General features: G+C 40.5%; 2 pseudogenes; both read right to left on the bottom strand.

Annotated features, from left to right (window-relative positions):
* Positions 1 to 1,402: 1,402 nt before the first annotated feature.
* Positions 1,403 to 2,482, bottom strand: LOC102401268 (annotated as a pseudogene).
* Positions 2,483 to 10,622: 8,140 nt separating this feature from the next.
* Positions 10,623 to 11,596, bottom strand: LOC102405815 (annotated as a pseudogene).
* Between the last annotated feature and the right edge of the window lie 9,361 nt (positions 11,597 to 20,957).

The raw sequence follows: 20,957 nt of genomic DNA, 5'->3' as shown, positions 1-20,957 counted from the left end.
CCTAAAATGTCAACCAGAATTTACCTTAACAGGGAAGACATGTTAAGGGAAGCAGCTCCCACACCTTAAGATCACACTAAGGAGAAAATACCTCTTGGATGGGAAGAAAGCATTTGCTACTGGGATCATGCCTTTCAACAAACAGTTGAATCCAGAACTTGGCAACATCAGTTAGAGAAAAATAAGCGCACAGGTTTAAACTTGCGTACCTTGATTGCCCTCTCTCTCCTGTAATAGGGCAGGGGACCACCCAGGATTGTAGACCAAAGGTTCCCACCAGAGAATGCAGTTCCATGCATTTTCTCAATTGTTCACCTTTGATCTTCAGGTTTTAACAAGTTTTGCCAACCATATGAACTAGACTTATTTAGTAATTACTTATGTCATTAACATTACCATTTTTTTATTTCCTTTTCATCCAGGGTAGATTTTAACCAAACATCCAGAATTATTATGCTAGGAAATCCCATAAAACACTCTCCCAGTTGCCAGTATAAATTATAAAGTTACAGAAATATGAAAAAAAAAATGTGCTTTTGTCTGTGTTTTAAGAAGTTAAAGAAAATTTTAATAATGTTTTATACAGCCAAAGATGATACACTAAAGAGCTCATCTTAACCACCTGGAGATACACTGAGTTGTTACTACAATAACATGAATAGACCCAGAGAAGAAGAACCAGTGAGCATATAGCAGATTCATTTACATAAACAAATTCAGTTAATGAAACAACATTAATTTGCACTATGACTTCTCATAGTTTTCAGAAACAAATTTGTTTCTTAAAATTCTAACCTGAATATCTAAAGGTAAAGAACAGTGCTATCTATTTTTCATAGGTATCAGAAAATTAAAGCATCAAAATGTATCATGAACATTTATTAAATCTGATTGGTAACACTTGAATTATTACCTTAAAGATATTGTATCTTATGATTTATGTATAATAGTTGCTCCATAAATGTTGTTTGGTTTGAATTCATCTAAGACCAATCAGAAACTCAAGGACGATATCATCAGAGCAACATAGAGAACAAATGAAATTTTCAAATAAAGGAACAAGGCTTCACAGGTGGCCCAGTGGGAAAGACTCTGCATGCCAATGCGGGAGACTCAGGAGACACAGGTATGATCCCTGGGTTGGGATGCCATGGAGGAGGAAATGGCAACTTACTCCAGTATTCTTGCCCAGGAGATCCCTTGAACAGACGAGCCTGGTGGGCTATAGTACGTGGGCTCACAAACAACACAACTGAGCAACTGAGCATAGGCACAAGATTGAACTGCAGAATAAAGACAGTACCCATCCAGCTTAAAAGTAGCACGAGACAGGTCGTCATACGGAGAGCTTCTCAAGAACAGACTTTGCCAATGGTGGGAAACTGAACTGGAGGATCAAGAGGATCCACTTAGCCTCCAAACTCTACTTCTGCAACCTCACCCTGGACAGCGTGTCCCTCAGAGCCTGGTGGACCTGCTTGTTCCTCAGGGTGTAGATGACAGGGTTCAGCACTGGGGTCACCACCGTGTTCACAAGGGCAGCCTCCTTGTTGGAGTCCAGCCTGTTCACCTGCTTTGGTTTCAGGTAAATAAACACACAGCTGCCATACATCAGGGAGAGGACAATGAGGTGAGAGGAGCAGGTGGAGAGCTTTCTGTCGCTCCTTGGCTGATGGGAGTCGCAGGATTGTGACCACTATGTTGCTGTAGGCAGTGATGGTCACAATGAGGGATAGCAGAATGACAAACGAAGTAACAAAGAAGAAATATGTTTCAACAGAGCTGGTGTCGGAGCAGGAGAGGTGAATTAAAGAGCCAAGGTCACAGAAGAAATGAGAGATGATATTGGGGCCACAGAATGATAACTGGGAAACTCTGAGCATCAGACCAGTGAAGAAGATGAAGGACAAGGAATAGCACAAGAAAATCAGGAGGAAACTAACCCTCAGGTTCATGATGGATGCATAGTGCAGAGGCTTGCAGATGGCCAGGTATCGATCCAACGACATCACTGCCATGAGAAAGAAAATCACTGCACCAAGAAATAAAAAGAAGAAGGCTTGTGTGAGGCAAGCAGGAAAGGGAATCGTTTGCCTTCCTGAAAGGAAGATGGACAGCAGTTTAGGAATGACTGTGGTGATGAAACAGCATTCGCAGAAGGAGAAAGTGCTCAGCAAAACATACATTGGTGTCTGGAGGCGATGGTCAGCCCAGGTGATGAGGATTATGATCGCGTTTCCCACGATAGAGGCCAGGTATGCAAGCAGGTGCACCAGGAAGAGGAGGCCCCTCAAGTGCTGGGCGGCAGGAAACGCCTCCAGAACGAACTCCTGGACGGTGGACTCATTTTTCACCCCCACAGTTCTCTCTGTTTCTCTGAGTGTCATCATTCTCTGCCTAATCTGTGAAGCAGAAAATACTACTACTGAAGAATAAAGAATTTAAATGATAGCAACTTTAAAAAACAAAAATACAATAAAATAAAAACACTGCTTTCAGGTATATTTGTGAAGGAGGGATCATTTTATATTTTGAAAGTACTTTACAATAAATGACAAACATTTTACTATTATAACATTATTATATTAATTATAAGTTATTTTTAAATTGTAAAAGTAAAGATTTGTTTTTATTTTTTATAATAATTTTTAATGTGTCACTTAACTTTTTTGGAAAATAATATCTGTGAATCATAGTACACAAGGTAAACAAAGCAAAATGAAACTTACTGCAGACGCATACACAACAGTTAAGAGTGAGGCTGTCATCCTGCAGAAAATATTGTTCATGGGGTCACAGTGGTAATTTCTATGTTTCAGGGATGCCATGCAATGTAGGAAGCCTCCTGACTTTAACCCTTCGGTAACAGAAGGTGTGAGAGAGCTGTTTTCTTACTACCAGGTTCCAAACCAGGTATTTTCCTGAAGTCTGTTCAGCCTGAGTTCCTTCTTCAAGACCTGTGTGTGCTAGTGGTAAAGAAGCCATCTGCCAATACAGAAGATGTAAGAGATACAGGTTCGATTGCTGGATCAAGAAGATTCCCTGGAGGGCACAACAATCCACTCCAGTATTCTTGCCTGGAGAATCCCATGGACAGAGGAGGCAGGGGCAGGTGGTGGTGGGAGGGGGGGTGCAGTTGGGCTACAGCCCATAGGGTCACAAAGAGTCAGACAGGACTAAAGCAACATTGCACGCATATACACACCAGCACTACCAGTGTGAACAGTAAAGCTAGTATGTTATAGTATCATAACCACACAGTTTGTGGGTTTAAGAGAAACCATACCTAAAACTGGAGGTGGGGGGAAATGGTCTCATGACTTGGTTGTTCAAATCCTATGAATACACATTCAATGGGTGGATCAAATTCCTTCACACTGTGCCAACCTAGCAGAATGGTAGTTCTTCATTCTGCCACTCAATTATTTCATAGATTACTCTTCAACGTTCCTTTTTCTGGGAATAATTGTTTACATTGGAAGTATTTCATGTGGCAGAATTAAACCTGTATTTCCATTGCAATCACTAGAGGAACATTCTTTTTTTATTAAAAAAAAAATGCCAATGCCTAACTAGAAGCCAAGTAAGCCAAGTATATTGAAACAATCTGGGCATCTGGGCATCTCCTGCAAATCAGTGCTCTAGTAAATAAGAAATCATAATTTGATTGTATTTTATTTAATTCCTTTTGGCCAAACTATTACTTTACCTATGTATGGTCCACATTAGAAGCTTAAACATAAGGCTCTGGTTAAAACATCTGACCTTTTAGATTGCAAGTTAGTCCCATGGTCAAGTACTCACCATGAAGCAGCTCATGGAAAACAGTGTTTCTTTCACAATGTGCTTCTCTCTCTTCTTAAAACAAACCAGGATCTTTCTCCTAGGTTAACGGACCGTGGGAAAAACACTTTGTTGAGATATACTTTTCATTGACCTAATAAAAAAAATTAATGGATGCCTTACGTCCTAAATTAGTAAGAAATTGTTAAGGTTCAATTTAAAAATAGAAAATCTTCAAACTCTGGAGGATTAACAGGCATAGTTTTTCCATGGCAATCTGACTGATAAATTCTGGACCATGAAGACAACACAAGTTGCCCCAGTCATGTGCTAGCACTTTCTGTGTTTCTGTTTGGAATACCTGGACATGATTATTTCCATTCTACAGTGCATCATGAACAACAAGTGTGGTTGATTGTGCATCTATCCCAGAAGAGAGTCAAAAAGAAGAGACAACAAAGGTCAGTTTCATTATTTAATGACCCTGTTATCAGTCACTTTTCCATCAACTAGTCACCCCAACTCATATAGGGAAGGATCACAGCAGCCATAAGTGAGAACACATTCAAATGCCCTTATGGTATAATTATCACAGGCTTATTTACCATCACCAGTGAGGATGCATTGGGCCCAATGGACACATCTTTGGAGCTTTCAAATTCATTAGAAGAGGGTTTTTTTTTTTTTTTTTAAATGGAATAGGAACTAAAATCACAACAGAGTCCCAGGGGACATTTAATTGCTTCATATTTGGCAATGGGAAGTTCCAGGTGACATGTATCATAACTGCCCTTTTGCTGCATATGGTAACACACCACTATCATTCTCAACAGGCTGCACAGTCCTCTGTGCAAATCTCAAAGGCAGATTTTGCACAACTGCCCGGCTGTTGTTTAGTCACTAAGTTGTGTCGACTCTTTTGTGACCCCAGAGACTGTAGTCTGCCAGGCCCCTCTGTCCATGGGATTTCTCATGGATGAGAATACTGGAGTGGGTTGTCATTTTCTTCTCCAGGGGATCTTCCTGACCCAGGGAATTGGAAAATTTATCAAATAGAGTTATAAAATTTAAAAATCACAAATTACATGTATTAAAAAAGGCTTAAACAACAGAAACTCTTTTTTACATTTGAATTACTTTGCCTTTTTCTTTTTAACCTGATATTTTATTTATTGAATTATTACTTGCATTCGATAAAATACACAAAATTTAATTGTACAGATCAATAATTTGTGTATGTAACAGTCATATAACCTCTATTGAAATCAAGCAATGACATTTTTCCATCTCATTTCATAAGTTTGCTTTTTCCTTTTTCCAATCAATAACCCACACCAAAGAAATACACTGATTTCAATCATGAAAATTTACTTTTGCCAGTTTATTGAAAATCATAGAAATCCAAAATAGCATGTATTCCTTTGTCTGCCTTTTTTCCTCAACATGTCTGTAGCAATTACCCCTGCTGTTTAGGTGGATGATTTACTCTTTTATATTGCTTTGTCATAGTCCATTGACCAGGTACCCCACAGCTTTCCATTCCTCCATGGAAGGGCATTTGCATCCTTTCTAGTTCAGGGCTACCATGAATAAAGCTGCTATGAATATTCTTGTAAAAGTCTTTTTGAAGACATAGCATTCATTTCTCCTGAATATGTAACTTGGAGTAAAAGTATTGAATTAATTATAGGACAGGTCTTAACACCTGTAAAACAGTTTCCAAAACTGGATTTAAGCTCTCAGCAGCAATGCATGAGAATTTAAGGTGCTCCACTTTCTCACCAACACTTAGTCTCTAAGTCATTTAATTGGTGCATTTCTGTAAATTCATTCAGCCACTATGGAAAACAATATGCAGGTTCCTCAAAAAACTAAAAATAGAACTAACATACGATAGCACAATGGACCTCTGATTATATACCCAAAGTAAATGAAAACCGAATACGGGAGAGATATTGGCACTCCTATGTTTATTGCAGCATTATTCAAAATAGGCATCACATAGATTCAACCTAAATTTCTGCTAGGGATGAATTGGTAAAGAAGATGTGAAATATATGTATATACATGCATATACAATGGAATATTATTCAATTATGAGGAAATGGAAATCCCGTCATTTGTGCCAACATTGACGGACGACCTTTGTGACATCATGCCAAGTCAGAGAAAGACAAATACTGTATGATATTACTTATATGTAGAATGTAAAAAAGGTGAACTCAAAAAAATTAGAGTAAAATAGTGGTTGCTGAGGGGTTGGGGAGGGAATGTAGGAGAGATTTTGTTTAAGGACACAAACTTGCAACTAGTAGAAAAATAAGTCCTGGAAATCTAACATATTGATTATAAAAAGCAATATTGCATTATAAATATCAAGCGTGCCAAGAGATTGTATCTCATTTATTCTGACCAAAAGAAAAGAAATGATTACACAACATGATCAAGATCTTATTTAATGCTACAATGGCAATCACATTGCATTCATACATGTACATCAACCCTTGACCACATTAAACATATATAATATCAAATAGAGTTCAACTTTTATTTTTATTATTTTTTTAATTTATTTTTAATATAAATTTATTTATTTTAATTGGAGGTTAATTACTTTACAGTATTGTATTGGTTTTGCCATACAGAGTGAAGTAAGCCAGAAAGAAAAACACCAATACAGTATACTAATGCATATATATGGAATTTAGAAAGACGGTAATGATAATCCTCTATGTGAGACAGCAAAAGAGACACAGAGGTATAGAACAGTCTTTTGGACTCTATGGGAGAGGGAGAGGGTAGGACGATTTGGGGGAATGGCATTGAAACTTGTATAATATCAAATATAGTTCAACTTTTAAAAACTGGAGACATTCTAGTAGTATTTCATCTTGATTTACATTTTCCTAATGACTACTTATGATGAACACTTCTTTTATATACTTGTGACAAATAGAAATCCTTTTCTGTGAAGTGCCTGTTAAAAAGTCTTGCTCGTTTTTAATTGTCAGGGCTTTTATTCATTTGGGTTTGCTTTGTTACCCCAAAGATTATATATTCTACATACTTGTCATGACAGGACTGAGAATATTTTACCCCAGTTGTGAACTGCTTTTTTTTTTAACAAAAAAAAATCTTTAATTGTACAAGTTTGCCTGATTCCGCTCTTAATACTACTTTCTGCCAATGACTGAAAATTGTCTTTCTAATGCATCAGCTTTTGATATCAGAAGGTGAAATGACACATTTAAGCTTTGGGTGATTTTCAATGTAGAAATCATATGAGTTTTTTAAAAAAAGACAAATAATATATCCAAAGCAATGATGAAAGGGAAGGAGCAATGAGAAATTCCAGGAGCTTAAATTCTTGAAGATTAAAATGTTCAATTTTCTATAGCAGCAATTTCAAGTAGATCTTTGTAGTTGTATGGTGCATACGTGCTCAGTCGCGCCCAGCTCTTTGCAACCCCATATAGCCTGCCAAGTTCCTCTATCCATAGGGTTTCTCAGGTAAGAATACTGGTGTGGATTGCCAGTTCCTACTCCTGGGGATCTTTCTGACTCAGGGATGGAACCCACGTCTCTGACATCTCCTGCATGGGCAGGGGGATTTTTTACCACTGCACCACCTAGGAGCCTTGAAGTTGTGCAGGAAGGTTTTAAGTTGCCAAACAAAGTATTCTTTATAAAGCTCTTGCTAATTTCTAGTTTTTGTACATTGTTAATAGTGAATGTGAACTCTATAGGGCTTCCGAGGTGCCTGCAACACAGAAGACACGGTTGGATCCCTGGGTCAGGAAGATCCCTTGGAGAAGGAAATGGCAACCCACTCCAGTATTCTTGCCTGGAGAATTCCATGGACAGAGGAATTTGGTGGGCTACAGTCCAGGGGGTTGCAAAGAGTCAGACACCACTTAGCAACTGAGCACTCACACAGGTGAACTCTAGAATATCAGATATTAAATCTGTTTAAAACTATTGGGTCTGAACTGCTTCCATTCCTTTCAAGTATCCTCTCTCCCCCAACCAGCACAAGCGTTCATAACCTACGGTGGAGCTGCGTCGTGAAGCAGGTGGGGCCAGAGCAGTTGCTACACTCAGTTAGGGTGCATTCCAGGGTGACTGGATAAAACAGGCCAGCCACCCAGGCAGTTTCAGTCTGCCCTCTACACCCCATTTTGTGTGCACACACACATGTGCTCACTCCTCATGAGTGAAGCCCAGCCTTCCCACATCCCTCCTTTCAGTCTCACCAGTCCTCTTAACCCCCAGGGTTCCCAGCTTCATGTGTCAGACCCCAGGGCAGCGACACTCATGTAGCTTGAACTCCTAGCCCCCCAGAGAGGTCCTCTGCCCTTGTAATCTCCCTTCTTCACTGAGTCCCCTTCCAGAGGCACAGATCCCAACCTGATGTTTATCTTTCCTCCCGATGAAACACCACGTGGCTCTCTATCTGACAGCCTTGGGTCCGCAGCAGGCTTTCTGTCAGTCTCCAGCTGTTAGCAGTTTTCAGTGAGTATTGTTCTGCATGTACATGTATTTTTGATTGACTCATGGAGGGAGGTAAAGTTTTGCATTCTCCTGCTCTGCCATCTTGATCGTGCGCCCCATACTTCATTGTTGATTTTTTTTCATCGTTGATTTTTGTCATTAAAAATACTTATTCAAAGATGTTGCATTTCAAAGCAAACACAAGGTTCATAAGAAAACATCTAACTGTACCTTTTCTCACATAGTGTTACGTGGTATTTTGTACACTCTAGGGTAATTATGACTAATTTCCTTTGAAGATGTTACAAGGACAGTATAGGTTAGGGAGGACATATTTTACACAATTTTCATTACAGTTCATGCAATTCATTCATTGTTAATTTGACACTTTTATGTTTTCTGCAACAACCAGTGAACTTCCTCAGACACATATACATTCAGCATCTGCCCAACTGAATTCTAAGGGTTGAAATTCCAAAATATACAAATACCTCATACAGCTCAATATCAAAAAAACAGACCACCCAATCAATAAATTGGCAGAAGACCTAAGTACACATTTCTCCAAAGAAGACATCCAGATAGCTAACAAGCACATGAAAAGATGCTCAACATCACTTATTAATAGACAAATGCAAATCAAAACTTCAATAAGGTGGAACCAGTCAGAATGGCCATCATCAAAAGTCTACAAATCTTTGAGATTGGGTTCCCAAGTGCCTGAGAAGGGAAATAGGTAGATAGTTAGACATGAGCAGGGTATCAAAAGGGGGCAAAGAATTGGCCCTAAAAATAAAGAGGGAGGAATGTGGTGAGCCAAGGATGAGAGAGCAGATAAAACCGAGGAGCGTCTTGGAATGCAGAAACGGAAAACCGACCCTTATCGTCCTTCCCTCCCCCACGTTGTAACTATAATGGAACAGTGTAACCTGTCTCCCCTCCTACTCCAGAGGGAGAAGGTGTTTGCCCTACTCTCCCGCACCCAGTGTACATGCCTCATCCAATTAGCAAATGACCCACAAGACCCCCATCCCACTGCTTGCACCCTTGTATAAAAGTGGACTAAGGACCCCTGTTCAGCGTCCGTTCTCCCTTGAGCTGGCCCGCTGTTCCAACTGTGTCTCCCACTTTAATAAACTTTATTTCCCTCTCAAAAAAAAAATTTACAAATAATAAATGCTAGAGAGAGTGTGGAGAAAAGGAATCCTCCTACACTGTTGGTGAGAATGTAAACTGGTAAAGCCACTATAGAGAACAGTATAAAGGTTCCTTAAAAAACTAAAATAAAGTTGCCATATAATCCAGCAATCCCATCTCTGGGCATATAACTGGAAAAGACAAAAACTCTAATTTGAAAAGATACATGCACCCCAATGTTCGCAGCAGTACTATCTACAATAGCCAAGACATGGATGAAATCTAAGTGTCCATCAATAGATAAATGGATGCAGAAGATATGGTGGATGGGTGTGTGACAAAATATTATTCAGCCATAAAAAGATTGAAATAATGCCATTTGCAGCAATGTGGATGGACCTACTTCAAACTAAATGAATTAAGTCAGACAAATACCATATAATAGCACTTATGTATGGAAACATAAACAATTATACAAATGAACTTATTTACAAAGCAGAAACAGACTCACAGGCATAGAAAACAAACTTATGGCTACATTTAATTCATGGAAAGTGGGGGAATTAGGAGTTTAGGATTAACAGATTTATACTACTATATATAAAATAGATCAACAATAAGGTCCAACGATATGGTAAAAGTAACTATATTCAGTAATTTCTAATAACCTATAATCAGTCCTGAATATTCATTGGAAAGACTGAGGCTGAAGCTGAAGTTCCAATACTTTGAAGAATGAACTCATTGGAAAAGACCCTGATGCTGGGAAAGACTGAAAGTAGGAGGAGAAGGGATGGCAGAGGATGAGATGGTTGGATGCCATCACTGACTCAATGGACATGAGTTTGAGTAAACTCTGGGAGTTGGTGATGGACAGGGAAGCCTGGCGTGCTGCAGTTCATGGGATCACAAAGAGTCGGACATGACTGAGTGACTCAACTGAACTGAACAGAACCTATAATGGAAAAGAATCTGAATATATATATGTCTGAATCACTTTGCTGTACACCAGAAACTAACACATTATGATTCAACTATACTTCACGTAAAGAGAAACTAGTCATTTTCCAAATAGACATACAAGTAAATAGTCAGTACATAAAAAATGTGCTCAAAATCACTAATGAAAATAATTCAAACATCATTAAGAGAAATGCAAATCAAAACCACCATGAGCTATCACCTCACACTTCCAAGACAGTGTGACTTTTTCACCTTGATAGTTTCATTCTGCTCACAGTCTCCCTCAGAGCCTGGCGGGCCTGCTTGTTCCTCAGGGTGTAGGTGACAGGGTTCAGCAGGGGAGTCACCACCGTGTTCACAAGGGCAGCCTCCTTGTTGGAGTCCAACCTGTTCACCTGCTTCGGTTTCACATATATAAACATACAGCTGCCATACATCAGAGGAAGGACAATGAGGTGAGAGGAGCAGGGGGAGAAAGCTTTCTGCTGCTCCTTGGCTGATGGGAGTCTAATAAGTGTGGTGACTATGTTGCTGCATGCAGTGATGGTTATGATGAGGGGAGTCAAAAGGACACACAAAGCAAGGACAAGGAGCAATATTTCGAGAGACCTGCTGGCAGAGCAGGAGAGATGGATCAGGGGGCTGAGGTCACAGAAGAAGTGAGGTATGACATGGGGGCCACAGAAGCATAACTGGGACACCATCACCACCAGACCGGCAATGAGAGTGAAGCCCAAAGCCGAGCAGGCTGTGACCAGGAGGCAGCAAGCCCTCAGGTTCATGATGGTCGTGTAATGAAGAGGCTTGCAAATGGCCAGGTACTGATCCAGAGACATCACTGCTAGGAGGAGGAAGCCTGCTGCTCCCAGAAATACAAAGACACAAGCTTGCCTGAAACAGGCCGAAAAGGAAATCGTTTGCTTGCCTAAAAGAAAGATGACCAGCAAGTTAGGAATAACAGCACTTATGACAAGACTCAGTGAGGGAGAAAATGCTGAGGAGAAAGTGCACAGGTGTCTGTAGCCTGGCGTCAGCAGAGGTGATGGGCACCATGGCCGCAGTGCCTGAGATGGATGCCAGGTGTGCCGGCAGGCGCAGGAGGACGAGGGCCTTTCCCAGGTGCTGGGCAGCAGGGAAGCCCTCCAAGGTGAATTCTTGGACACTTCTCTCATTCTTCATTTCCAGAGGCTTTTACCCCACACAGTACCATCACCTGCTGCTCTTAATCTAGAATAAAGATATTACAACAAGCAAAAAAAGTCTTAGGGGAGCATGGGATCAAGTTATCTGACTCCTCCAGAAGGTAACTGGGCAGATAGCAGACTCCTGCAGCGAGTTGTTCTTGAACTAGTAGGACTTGAGTTCAATACTATTTCAACACTGAGTTCTAATCCTGGAGACATGTGTCATCTTTGAAAAGTTAGTTAAATTTCCAAAATTTCGCTTTCATCTTATGTAAGATGAAGATATAAGGACCTATTTGTTCCTGCTCCTGTGAGGATGAAGTAAAATAAGCGTGTAACTCACTTGACATGTCACATCAGTGTTATCTTTGTGTTCTTCGAAGTCTAATTATAATATTAGGGTCATTAATATACTCTTAAATTCAGCATGACCAGTAGACAGGGTTATTTACATTTGAACATTTATAAAATAAATCATTGTGTTTTACATTATTATCAGTTTATAAGTAAACTTAACAGTGGTATTATTAATATTCCTTTTGACTATCCATTCAAAAATATACAATAAATTCTATGGTCCAAATCATCACCATCACCACTATCATTTATGAGGACTTTATGAATGTCTGTTACTTGGCTATTCATCAAGATTCAGTCTTTCTACTATTGTTCACGATAATGAAGAGTGTTAGCTAGGTAGTCCCAAGCCCTTCTCCAAAAGGAGACAATGAGGCTTAGAGAAATTCCAGAGAAGTTAAGTCACATACCTGTGACTGCGGTTAGATCCGCCAGCATCCAAAGCTCCTGTTAGTTCCAAACGCTGTGACAAAATATCTTTCAATAGGAAGAAATACATTGTTGATTTTCTCTCAGACTTAAGTGAAAGTTTAGCTTTATTTTTTTTCTACCCTTCCGTTAGCATCTTTTCATGAAATGTGCATGCGTAGTCACTCAGTCGTGTCTGACTCATTGTGACCCCATGACTGCAGCCCCCCAGGCTCCTTTGTCCATGTCATTCTCCAGGCAAGAATACTGGAGTGGGTTGCCATGCCCTCCTCCAAGGGATCTTTCCAATCCAGGGATCAAACCCAGGTCTCCTGCATTGCAGGCAGATTCTTTACTGTCTGAAGCACTAGGGAAGCCCTTTTCATGAAATACAAACCTGTGATACAACACAGGCCTTAGAGAGATTCTCCTTTAGCATAACCATTTTACAGAAGACGCTGGAGACCAGAGACACTGGGGGTTGCTCAACAACATAATATAAGTTATAAATCCAGGAATTACTCCAACCTTCTGAGGCTCCATGCTGGCAGGTAAGAGATATGGGGAATGACAGTAGTTCATAAAATTAGCCCAACAGGAACAATATTCTAGAACTTGGCACCTGCCTCCTACTCACTCTTACACCAAAGCTCAATGAACATTTTCCTTCTCTTCAGTCCTGTTAATAAAACACTTTTCCTAAGATAATAGTGTTTGACTCTAGCATCTCAATACTAAGCTGAAGGTCTGCAGTGTGGAGTATTAGTGTGTGTGTGTGTGTGTGCATGCGTGTGTGTGTGTGAGACTAGCCTGCCTTGGGCCAAGTTCTCTGAAGTGATGCTTATGCAACCAAACTGCTCACCTCAGAATGACGCTCAAGGTGCCTCTGCTTCTGTCCCAGTTACAGCAGTCCCTGTTACAGTTCTCCACTGTTCCTGACACAGGCACGCACAAGTGTTTTCATGGGGAACAGGGCATTCTCCTCCATGAGTTATTCTCTTCCAAGAAATCAAGAGATCTCTCTGGGGTAGGAAAAAGGATTGAAAAAGGAAACACATTGGTCACAGTCTGTTGTCTTCAAATGGGGTGACTATACATCCCATGCTCCCAGTGCTCCTGGTTGACAGAGCCCTGGGTCCAGAGGCAGAATTTTTCATACCACAAAGCATCTTCTCAACGTTGACCTCTGAAACCCCAGAAAGGAGCAGACAGAATAAAGCAATCACAATCCACTGTCCCCATTCTTGGTGAAAATTTGGTTCCAGGACTACTTAGGGTTCTGATGAAAGTTCAGACTCTGCCTCCCCCAGTTGGTAATAGCCTAGCCAACTCTAATGCTGGGAGGGATTGGGGGCAGGAGGAGAAGGACAACAGAGGATGAGATGGCTGGATGGCATCACCGACTCGATGGACGTGAGTTTGAGTGAACTCCGGGAGTTGGTGGTGGACAGGGAGGCGTGGTGTACTGTGATTCATGGGGTTGCAGAGAGTCAGACATTGCCGGAGTCCAGCTCCAGCAGCCAGGGAATCAGCCTGAATGGGTGAGCGGTGTCGGTGGGGGATGATGTAGCCTCTGACTCAAAGTACGGGACTACATGTTTATTTCAAGCTTCAGGTTTTCTTTTATACTTGGACAAAAGCATTAGGTCAGAGGTTTGACATTTTTAGTTTCCCCCACCCAGATTTATTGTCTCCAGAAATCATTGTTGCCCTACAAACAGAGTTTCTGCTTCAGCGATTCTCTCAGAATCAGCTTTACTATTATCTACTTCCTCTTATGTGTCCTATGCTTAACTTGTGATTAACTCATGCTACATTCCTCAGTTTATTTCTTATCTTTCTAAATCCTCTTTGCCCCTAACATCTTAAGATCACTATCTCCTAAAAAGGCTTCTAGCTATTCTTAATTATTCCTTAACCCTAAGCTCAGCAAACTTCTTTTGCCATAAACATTCCCCTCACAAACAGGTCTCAGATAACAATCCTTCCCATGGCCTCAAGCTACGGCCTGCTTGCTCATCCTGCAACATTCTTTGTAAAGATCCTTGAACAAATGTCAATGGTTACTTTATAGATTATTTTCTGGGCACAACTGCAGAAGGCTTTGTGCTTTCTCATGCTCCTCTCAAGAACAATAAGCACCTTAACATTCTTTCCAGTCAACTCAACCGAAGAAAGGAATAAACAAGTCAGAATCACAAGAGCTAACTCCTTCATCCCAGGACTGTGCCTGTGGGATGAGGAGAGGGGGTTGAGGCTGTGCCTCCACTTTGTCAGTAATGCCTAACGGCTCCCAACAGGACATTACTGAGCAACTGAACTGAACTGAACACGCAAAATTGTTGTCTACCTCCTATACCAACTAATGGGTCAGGCAGCTTCTTCTGAGTTCAGCCCTGAGAGCTGCTGAGACGTGTCTCCTTCTACTGCAGCACACCGTTGTGCTAACCCATCTGCTCCTAGACACCTACTGCTCTATGCTCCTCCATCATATGCTCACCTTTCCATGTGGAGAAGCATCCTTGACCCACTGTATTACTGCCACATGCTTCTGAGATGCACATCTGAGGTCTCCGTAACAGTTTTCCCAGACGACGGCATTTAGTTACCAAGCAACGAGAAACTGAAAGGACGTGGACGGAAAGCAGAAGACAGGACTGCGGGAAGCTAATTGATCGCTGTTGGAAACAAGCGTCACCAGCCACCTTTGCATGTCTCTTCCCGTTGCCTGTGTGTGATCGGCTCCCAGATGTCCCTGTTGTTTTCTGCCAAGTTTTTCCAAGAAATTTATGATGATTTCCCAAGGGATCCTAAAATCCCAATTGGAATGTCTCTACCTGTTTGAGGTAAAAGTCCAGATTAAAATCATCAACATGGGATGTGTGCACTGAGGCCAGAACGCTGAGGTTTAAAAATAAAGTAAATCGTGAAGAAGGGCTGGATCACACGCTGGATATTGTCAGGCTTTGGAGACGACGCTGGATTCTGAGGAAGGCGATGAAAAGCCACCGTCCTCATGCAATCATTCTTTATGTCTCCACCAACATTATGATTCTTTTCATCAAATATTTGTGTCTGAAGAATATTTTTGTTGCCTTCCTCAATCTCTTTGAAAAAGGAGAAGCACAAATTTCTTCCTCTTCAGGGCAGAAAAGGGAACACTAGGTGTTTTCTTTAACATACTAACATGGCCAGCCTCTCTCTTTTGAAGTGAAATCTGTAAAGTGGATGCCAGAGTTCTTCAAAACACAGGAGAGAAAGTTTGAGACATGACTTCCAGGGAGGAGAAGCTGTTGCCATAGCAACCACGCTTTGGAAGGCTGCTTCTCCTCCTGGGGTATCTCAGCTGGGCTGCTGACACAAGAGTTACCCATTTTTCTTTGGCCTCTAGCTTCCTATTGAAAGCCAGGTGGCTAACCTCCCAGAGTCTATTTTCTGGCAACACTGGGGCATACAGTAGCTGTCCGGAGATCTGTCTGAATATCTCCCCACTAATCTTCAAAGTCAAAGCAAATTTCATAGAAATTTTCAGGAGCCTTTGTGTGTGTCCCCCCTTCCCTGGTGGCTCAGTTGGTAAAGAAGTTGCCTGTCAATACGAGAGACCCAGGTCTGATCTCTGGGTCAGGAAGTTCCCTTAGATAAGGAAATGGAAATCCACATAAGGATTCTTGAGGGGAGAATCCCATGTACAGAGGAGCCTGGTGGGTTACAGTCCTAAGGGTTGCAAAGAGTTGGACATTACTGAGCAACTAAGAACACACAAACACACATATGTTATCTCTTATATGTGGACTCTAAAAATGAAACAGACTAGTGAATATTAAAAAAAAGAAAGACTCACAGATATAGAAAACAAACTTGTGGTGCCAGTGGGGAGAGGGAAGTAGGGAGTGGCAAGATAGGGGTTGAGGATAAGAGGCACAAACTACTATATATAAAATAAACAAGCCACAATGATGCATTGTACAGCACATAAAATGTAGCCAAAATAACTATAAATGGAGCATAATATTTTAAAATGTGACCCACCTAGGACTTCCTTCGGAGAAAGCAATGGCAATCCACTCCAGTACTCTTCCCTGGAAAATCCCATGGGCGGAGGAGCCTGGAATGCTGCAGTCCATGGGGTTGCGAAGAGTCGGACACGACTGAGTGACTTCATTTTCACTTTTCACTTTCATGCATTGGAGAAGGAAATGGCAACCCACTCCAGTGTTCTTGCCTGGAGAATTCCAGGGACAGTGGAGCCTGGTGGGCTGCCGTCTATAGGGTCGCACAGAGTCGGACACGACTGAAGAGACTTAGCAGCAGCAGCAGCAGCAACAGGACTTCCTTGGTGTTCCAGTGGTTAAGAATCCTCTTGCTAATACAGGGGACACAGGTTAGATCCCTGGTCTTGGGAGAGTTCACATACCTTGGAGAACTAAGCCTAAGCGCCGAAAATACTGAAGCCCACGTGCCTAAAGCCTGTGCTCCACAACAAGAGAAGCCACCACAATAAGAAACCCAATAAGAAACCCAAACACTACAATGCAGAGTAGCCCCCACCTGCCACAACCAGAGAACGCCTGCACACAGCAAGGAAGGCCCAGTGTAGCCAAAAATAAAAGTGAATAAATAAAACCAAAAGAAAATCACTTTTTAAAAATGCAAAACTATGTTGTACCTCTGAAATCTATATAATATTGTAAATCACCTATACTGCAAATAAAAAATACAAAATAATATTAAAGAAAGAACTTTAAAGTTTTTAATTCTGAAACTTTGTTGGACCCATTTAATAGCTCTAAAAATTTTACTGTCTATGCCCTAGAATTTTCTATGTACAAAATTATGGCATCTGTGAATAAGATAATCTTATTCCTGCTTTCCAATCTGAATGCCTTTTATTTATTTTTCTTGCCTAATTGCTCTTGTAACAACCTCTAGGACAGTGTAAAATAGAGACATCCTCTTCTTTTTGAATTTAGGGAGCAAGTGTTCAGTCTTTCCTCATCAAAGATACTATTATTCAGTGATTTTTAATAGATACACTTCATCAGGTTGAGAAATTTCCCTTTTGTATTTAGTTTTCCAAATGTTTTTGTCATGGGAAGTTTCAGTTCAGTTCAGTCTCTCGGTTGTGTCGGACTCTGTGACCACAATGGACTACAGCACGCCAGGCTTCCCTGTCCATCATGAACTCCTGGAGCTTTGCTCAAACTCATGTCCATCGAGTCAGTGATGCCATCTAACCATCTCATCCTCTGTTGTCCCCTTCTCCTCCCACCTTCAATCTTTCCCAGCATCAGGGTCTTTACCGAAGAGTCAGCTCTTCACATCAGGCAGCCAAAGTATTGGAGTTTCAGGTTCAGCATCAGTCCTTCCAATGAATATTCAGGACTGATTTCCTTTAGGATGGACTGGCTTGATCTCCTTTAAGTCCAAGGGACTCTCAAGAGTCTTCTCCAACACCACAGTTCAAAAGCATCAATTCTTCGGTTTGTCAAATGGTTTTTCTGCATCTATTGTCATCGTCATGTGTTTGATGTCCTATTTTATTAATATGGTGTATACTATTGACTGATTTTTATATGTTAAAGTAGCCTTGCATTTATGGGATAAACCCCACTTGGTGATTGTGTGTTATCCTTTGTAATATGTTCCTGATTTAGGCTTGTCAGCATTATCTTGGGCATTCTTATGTACCTCTTTTCATCACAGAAATCCGTGTGTAGTTTTGTTTTCTTTCTTTGTAGTTTCTTTTCTTATGATACTTTCCTTTAGTCTTGATATCAGGATAATACTGATCTCATGGAAAGAGCTGAAAAGTGATTGTTTCACTTTATTTTTAGAAGTCTGTGAATAATTGGAGCTAATTCTTCCTTAAATGTTTCATAGAAATCATTAGTAAAGACATGTCTTCCTGAGCTTTTTTGTGGGAAGTTTTTGATCACTAATAGGTTTCTCAATTGTTATTTACTTATTTGTATTTTCTCTTTATTCTTGAGTTACTTTGTGCTTTCCCAAAATTTTTTTTTTTTCAATTCACCGATATCTCTGATTCTTATTCCTTCTTGGACCTAGGCAAAAAGTGAAAAGCTTCCCTTCTTTTCTCCATTTAAATTCTTCCTTAGCATCATGGAAATTGCTGCTCTTTAGGGCTTAGCTGGAGAAGGACATGGCAACCCACTCCAGTGCTCTTGCCTAGAGAATCCCATGGACAGAGGAGCCTGGCAAGCTACAGTCCATGGGGTCGCAGAGAGTCGGACATGACTGACTGACCTAAGCACGGGGCTTAGTTGTCTGAACAAGTTATTCGATGTGGCCAAACTCATTGCCCAACCAATTTGTTTCATGCAAAGCTGGTTTTAGTTTATAGCACTAATAGTTGATCAATCAAATCGAAGCCACATACTCAGCTAGATGTATTTAACAGAATTTGAACTTTGTTCTTCTTTTTTTTCCTCTCTAAAATAATACGATGTCATTTTAAACTGATAAATAAAGAAGAAATATTTTGACTGGAGAGGTTCCTATTTTTGTTTCAACTTAAGATTCTATATTCAGATAATAGCCTTGAAGATCCCAAAATAACAAATGCCTGTGTTTTTGTGAACTTGGGGCTTTCTAACACATGAGGATGCCAAAGTTTTATTACTCTGAAAGTCTTGGCTAACAGGATTCATACACAGAAAACACAGTTTAAACTCATCATACTGGTGACTTAAAGTTATTGATGGAACTCCTGAACATATTCATTCTGACCTATTCTGGTCCACAGGGGCTGGGTCAAAGCAAACCAGTCTTTGGCAAGGAGACTGTGAGTTCTAACCCAACACAACACCTTATAATCTGGAGGGAACCCCCAGATCTCAGTTTCTTCTAAGGAGTAAAGGGCCACTTCCTGCAGTTCTTTCCCCTGGGTCAGTAGAGTGTAGTAGGCAAATATAGCAGCTCTCAGTTTCTCCCTAGATATAGAAGGAATTTCTTTATCTTTGGGATGCCTTTGGTCATTGACTCCTGAACAATGTTATGAACCTCTGTCCATAGTTCTTCAAGCACTCTGTCTACCAGATCTAATCCCTTGAATCTATTTGTCACCTCCATTGTAAAATCATAAGGGATTTGATTTAGGTCATACCTGAATGGCCAAGTGGTTTTCCCTCCTTTCTTTAATTTGATCCTCAATTTTGCAATAAGGAGCTGATGATTTGAGCCACAGTCAGCTACAGATCTTGTTTTTACTGACTGAACAGAACTTCTCCATCTTCAGCTGCAAAGATATAATCAATCTGAATATAATATAAAGAATATAATCAGTCAGTATGGACCTAAGAGAGGCAGAAGAGATTAAGAAGAGGTGGAAAGAATAAAGAGAAGAACTATACAAAACAGATCTTAATGACTGGGATAACCATGATGGTATGATCACTCACCTAGAGCCAGACATCCTGGAATGTGAAGTCAAGTGGGCCTTAGGAAACATCAATATGAACAAAGCTAGTGGAGGTGATGGAATTCCAGTTGAGCTATTTCAAATCCTACAAGATGATGCCGTGAAAGTGCTGCACTCAACATGCCAGCAAATTTGGAAAACTCAACAGTGGTCAGACGACTGGAAAAGGTCAGGTTTTATTCCAATCCCAAAGAAGGGCAGTGAAAAAGAACGTTCAAATTTCTAGACAATTGTGCTCACATTCAAATTTCAAGACAATTGTGCTCATTTTACATGAGAGTAAGGTTATACTCAAAATCCTTCAAGCTAGGCTTCAGTAGTACATGAACCAAGAACTTCCAGATGTACAAGCTGGCTTTAGAAAATGTAGAGGAACCAGAGATCAAATTGCTAACATTTTTTGGATCATATAGAAAGCAAGGGAATTCCAGAAAAACATCTACTTCTGCTTCTGGACTACTTGAAAGCCTTTGACTGTGTGGATCACATCAAACCGTGGAAAATTCTTACAGGGATGGGAATACCAGACCACCTTACCTGTCTCCTGACAAACCTGTATGCAGGTGAAGAAGCAATAGTTAAAACTGGACATGAGTCAATGGACTGGATCAAAGTTGGGAAAGGAATATGACAAGGCTGCTTATCATTACCCTGTTTATTTACCTAATATGCAGAGTATATCATGTAAAATGTCGGGTTGGATGAATCACAAGCTGTGATCAAGATTGCTGGAAGAAATATCAACAACCTCAGATATGCAGATAATACCACTCTAATGGCATAAAGTGAAGAGGCACTAAGAGACATCCTCTTTCATGAGGATGAAAGAGAAGAATGAAAAAGCTGGCTTAAAACACAACTTTTTTAAAAAGTTAAGATCATGGCATCTGGTTCCATCACTTCACAGCAAATAGAAGTGGAAAAAATAGAAACGGTGATAGATTTTATTTTGGGGGGCTCCAAAATGACTGCAGACAGTAACTAGAGTAATGAAATTCAAAGACCCTTTTTGGAAGGAAAGCTATGACAAACGTAGACAGCATATTAAAAAGCAAAGACATTACTTTACTGACAAAGGTCCATATATTCAATGCTATGGTTTTTCCAGTAGTCATGTATAGATGTGACATTTGGCCCATGAAGAAGGCTGAGTGGTGAAGAACTGATGCCTTTGAATTGTAGTGTTGAAGAAGACT

The sequence above is a fragment of the Bubalus bubalis genome, chromosome 4 (assembly GCF_019923935.1).
Source record: "Bubalus bubalis isolate 160015118507 breed Murrah chromosome 4, NDDB_SH_1, whole genome shotgun sequence".
NCBI lineage: Eukaryota > Metazoa > Chordata > Mammalia > Artiodactyla > Bovidae > Bubalus > Bubalus bubalis.
The sequence above is the reverse complement of the archived record's forward strand: the minus strand, read 5'-3'. Positions and strand labels throughout refer to the sequence as shown.